The following is a 5,816-nucleotide window of genomic DNA, read 5'->3' as shown; positions in this document are numbered from 1 at the left end:
TTACCAGTGTCCAAATTTTTTGTTTTAATATTTGGCGAAAACTAAACTGAGGGCTTACAGAGGTGGTGAAATTCAATAAAGGCCTACAATGCTTCTCCACATTAATTAACACATTGATGGTAACTGTATTATGCAAAACGAATATCGAATACATGAAATTTTATCCGAGTTTCTTTGCCACCGCTATTCCCATCTCATAACTATACCACTCAGCACCTATCGTCTGTTGAATTCTTGGGGTTAGGACTGAGCATCAAATGCGGTATAATTGACAGCATCCAGTAAACAGCCTTTCTCAAGCGATATGACACATCTAGGCGACGTCCCTAGCCCAGTTCCACTTCACTTTTTAATAATCTCTGGGAATAGTGACCAGTTATTCTCCAGGCATCACTAATACACTTTCGCTGAGTTTATCTGCCGTATGGTTAACCAACAAGCCCGAGCATCATAAGAACCGATTAAAAACAGGTCTCCATTCTTTCTGGCTTATGGAAATCAACAAGAGGTTCACTCTCAGACCGAAGCCAAGTGACCAGAGCTTCTTCCATGCGAACTGACCCAACATGAGTTTTCTGGCATGGCTAGAAATTTCCCGAGGAAGAGGTTGGGTGGCTGTCTGCTTCCACGCCACAACGAAAACAAGCTTGTATGCGTTCCTGTGAGGATCACAGGAATCCTAAGGAAATGCAATCCGAAAACAAAGGAAGTAAGTTACAGTACGCTAGTTCACCCACTGCTCGAACACCACTCAGCAGTGTGGGATCCGTACCAGATATGGTTGATAGAAGAGATAGATAAGATCCAACGGAGAGCAGCGCGCTTCGTTACAGGATCATTTACTAATCGCGAAAGCGTTACGGAGTTGATAGATAAACTCCAGTGGAAGACTCTGCAGGAGAGACGCTCAGTAGCTCGGTACGGGCTTTTGTTGAAATTTCGAGAGCATACCTTCACCGAGGAGTCAAGCAGTATATTGCTCCCTCCTACATGCATCTCGCGAAGTGACCATGAGGATAAAATCAGAGATATTAGAGCCCACACAGAGGCATACCGACAATCCTTCCTTCCACGAACAATACGAAACTGGAATAGAAGAGAGAACCGATAGAGATACTCAAGGTACGCTCCGCCACACACCGTCAGGTGGCTTGCGGAGTTTGAATGTAGATGTAGATCACATGCCTGATGTTGTTCATCGGCATGGCTTCTGAAGGGCATAAAAGTTTAATCATTTAATACCCGTTATTCAACAAACATCTCCTCAGAGTTTGGTAAACGCCTGACTGGTGCTTCTCATTGTAAAACATTTTATTCGACTTCCGTCGGTGTATTAATTCCTCTCTTGTTCGTGTTAAGGCTTACACAGTGTTAAAATGTAGACACAACACTTATCTTAACAACCACAACCTTGAATTCATCGTGGATGAAATCAGTGGTGACACATTTCCACTTCTCGTCGGAGTCAACTCCAATAAATACGGAGAACTGGGAAACATGCAGCTTCCACAGTGATTGAAGACTGTGGGATCACCAGCTGCTAAGAACTTGGCAGTGGAAAGTAAACACTTTTCTTAACATATTTATCCATTCAATTCATTGTATTGTATTCCAGTTTAAATACTATAGATTTCGAAACAATGTACCATCTTCAAGCACAAGACATGGGAACCGATGCAATCCGTAGCGTGTATCATCTGATGGAAATGATGACGCACCAAATATTCACTGAAAAGTTTGATCCATTCATGATCTCAGCACAATCTGACATGATCTTAGTTCATCAATTTGACGCAATATAGAGAAAATGATTGTCAAAGAAACCGTGTTTATGAGCTGTACTGTACTGTAAATGATTGAATTTTATTCAAGATAAGTCTACAATACCAAAAAAGAATATCGTTTACTCGCACTGTCAGAAATCTTATTCAGAACCGAGCCACTTTTATGGTGTACGCAGCCCAGAAAAGCATGTCGAGAAAACAGAAAATAGCACTCCCCAAGGAATGAGATTACCGCCTTCTTTGCTTAACATTTCTTCGTGAATGGGCCCGAAGTTTCATATACCATGTTGTCATTGCATTATGCAAGAGCTTACGCTGGACTTAGTCTCGTCTCTTACAGCACTGCCTGAACTCCAAGTCGAAAATGGCTGCCAGAACAAACGGACAGGTACAACCTGGTGAGTATAACTAGAAAATGTGAGATAGTCTGCAATGACTTCGTTCTACTCTACAGTTGAATATACATCATATGTACGGCACAGATCGTCCCATGTCAAAGCAATGGACGTGCCTATCAAAGAGACATGTCGCATCATTACAGGTTGTCAATGGCCCAACAGTCGTAGAAACTACGCTAGTGTGCGAAACCTACGGCGGAAAATAACTTTCCCATGATGTGTCACTATCAAGTAGCATCGCTAAATGAAACTGACAAAATAAAAGTCAAATTTCTGTTCGCCTCATTGCGTATTTCTTTCATCTACGTCTACATCTACATATTCAGGGTGGTCCATTGATAGTCACTGGGCCAAATATCTCACGAAATAAGCATCAAACGATAAAACTACAAAGAACGAAACTCGTCTAGCTTGAAGGGGGAAACCAGATGGCGTTATGATTGGCCCGCTAGATGGCGCTGCCATAGGTCAAACAGATATCAACTGCCTTTTTTTAAATAGAAACCCCCATTTTTATTACATATTCGTGTAGTACGTAAATAAACATGAATGTTTTAGTTGGACTACTTTTCTCGCTTTGTGATAGATGGTGCTGTAGTAGTCACAAACCTATAAGTACGTGGTATCACGTAACATTCCGCCGGTGCGAATGGTATTTGCCGGCCGCAGTGGCCGAGCGGTTCTAGGCGCTACAGTCCGGAACCGCGCGACCGCTACGGTCGCAGGTTCGAATCCTGCCTCGGGCATGGATGTATGTGATGTCCTTAGGTTAGTTACGTTTAAGTAGTTCTAAGTTCTACGAGACTGATGACCTCAGCAGTTAAGTCCCATAGTGCTCAGAGCCAATTGAAACATTTTTTTTTTTTTTTTTTTTGAACGGTATTTGCTTCGTGATGCATTACCCGTGTTAAAATGGACCGTTTACCAATGGCGGAAAAGGTCGATATCGCGTTGATGTATGGCTGTTGTGATCAAAATGCCCAACGGGCGTGTGATATGTATGCTGATCGGTATCCTGGATGACATCATCCAAGTGTCGGGACCGTTCGCCGGATAGTTACGTTATTTAAGGGAACAGGAAGCGCTCAGCCACATGCGAAACGTCAACCACGACGTGCAACAAATGATGATGCCCAAGTAGGTGTTTTAGCTGCTGTCGCGGCTAATCCGCACATCACTAGCAGACAAATTGCGCGAGAATCGGGAATCTCAAAAACGTCGGTGTTGAGAATGCTACATCAACATCGACTGCACCCGTACCATATTTCTATGCACCAGGAATTGCATGGCGACGACTTTGAACGCCGTGTACAGTTCTGCCACAGGGCACAAGAGAAATTACGGGGCGATGACAGATTTTTTGCACGCGTTCTATTTAGCGACGAAGCGTCATTCACCAACAGCGGTAACGTAAACCGGCATAATATGCACTATTGGGCAACGGAAAATCCACGATGGGTGCGACAACTGGAACATCAGCGACCTTGCCGGGTTAATGTGTTGCAGTGATGCATCACTCTAGTATTAAGATGTGACATAGGTATTAGACATGGCCATTTTTAGTATACTATTTTTTCTGCTTGAGCTTTGTCATGTTTAGGTATAAGTTATTTCATTTTCTGCTGCTGGTTGCCAGGCATAGTGCTACTGAATTTTAATTTGTGTTACTCTGCTAAGCCAGATTCATTCTGAGAGGAAGGATAATTGGCCCCATTTTATCGATGGCAGTCTAAATGGTGCAATGTATGCCGATTTCCTACGTAATGTTCTACCGATGTTACTACAAGATGTTTCACTGCATGACAGAATGGCGACGTACTTCCAACATGATGGATGTCCGGCACATAGGTAGCATGGGGTTGAAGGGGTATTGAATAGGTTCAAATGGTTCAAATGGCTCTGAGCACTATGGGACTCAACTTCTGAGGTCATTAGTCCCCTAGAACTTAGAACTAGTTAAACCTAACTAACCTAAGGACATCACACACATCCATGCCCGAGGCAGGATTTGAACCTGCGACCGTAGCGGTCTCGCGGTTCCAGACTGCAGCGCCTAGAACCGCACGGCCACTTTGGCCGGCTATTAAATAGGATATTTCATGATAGGTGGATTGGTCGTGGCCCGCACGTTCGTCGAATCTGACGTCCCCGGATTTCTTTCTGTGGGGAAAATTGAAGGATATTTGCTGTCGTGGTCCAGAGACAACGCCTGACAACATGCGTCAGCGCATTGTCAATGCATGTGCGAACATTACGGAAGGCGAACTACTCGCTGTTGATAGGAATGTCGTTACACGTATTGCCAAATGCATTGAGGTTGACGGACATCATTTTGAGCATTTATTGCATTAATGTGGTATTTACAGGTAATCACGCTGTAACAGCATGCGCTCTCAGAAATGATAAGTTCATAAAGGTACATGTATCACATTGGAACAACCGAGATAAAATGTTCAAATGTACCTACGTTCTGTATTTTAACTTTAAAAACCTACCTGTTACCAACTGTTCGTCCTAAATTGTGAGCCATACGTTTGTGACTATAACAGCACCATCTGTCACAAAGCGAAGAAAGTGGTCCAACTAAAACATTCATATTTCTTTACGTACTACACGAATATGTTATAAAAAATGGGGGTTCCTATTTTAAAAAACGCAGTTGATATCCGTTTGACCTATGGCAGCATCATCTAGCGGGCCCACCATAGCGCCATCTGGTTTCCCCCTTCAAGCTATACGAGTTTCGTTCTATGTAGTTTTTTAGTTTGACGCTTATTTCGTGAGATATTTGCCCGGACACGATCAATGGACCACCCTGTATACTCCGCAGCCCATCGTACTGTTCATAGTGAAGGATATCGTGTACCACTAATAGTCATTTCCTTTCCTGATCCACACACAAATAGAGCGACGGAGAAACGACTGTCTATAAGGCGCCGTAAGAACCCTAATTTCTTTCTTCTTACCTCAGTGGTTCTTACGCGAAATGTGCGCCGACGACAGCAGAATCGTTCTGCAGTCGGCCTCAAATGCCGGTTCTCTAAATTTCCGCAATAGTGTCTCGCAAAAAAAGCGTCGCCTCCCATCCAGTGATTGCCATTCTAGTTCCGGAAGCATTTCCGTAATATTTGTGTTTTGTTTGAACTTACCGCTAACTAATATATCAGGCCTCCTCTGAATTGCTTCGATGTCTTCCCCTACTCCGACCTGTTGCGATCCCAAACACTCGAACGGTACTCAACAGTGGGTCGCACTAGTATCCTTTATGTGGCCTCATTTACAAGTGAACCACATTTTCCTCAAATTCTTCCAATGATCGCAAGTCAGCAATTCGCCTTCTCTATTGCAGTCCTTACACGCTCATTCCATTTCATATTGCTTTACAACGTTACGCCTAGATATTCAATCGGCATGACTGTGTCAAGCAGCGTTTTACTAATACTATATTCGAACATTATAGAATTGTTTCTCCTACTCACCTCCATTAACTTCTAAATTTAGAGCTAGCCGTCATTCATCACGACAACCAAAAATTTCGTCTAAATCACCTTGTATTTGTATTCTCCTACAGTCACTCAACGACGACACCATTCCAAACACCACAGCATCACCAGCAAGCAAACGCAGATTGCTA

Source organism: Schistocerca serialis, chromosome 2 (assembly GCF_023864345.2).
Source record: "Schistocerca serialis cubense isolate TAMUIC-IGC-003099 chromosome 2, iqSchSeri2.2, whole genome shotgun sequence".
Classification (NCBI taxonomy): domain Eukaryota; kingdom Metazoa; phylum Arthropoda; class Insecta; order Orthoptera; family Acrididae; genus Schistocerca; species Schistocerca serialis.
The sequence above is the reverse complement of the archived record's forward strand: the minus strand, read 5'-3'. Positions refer to the sequence as shown.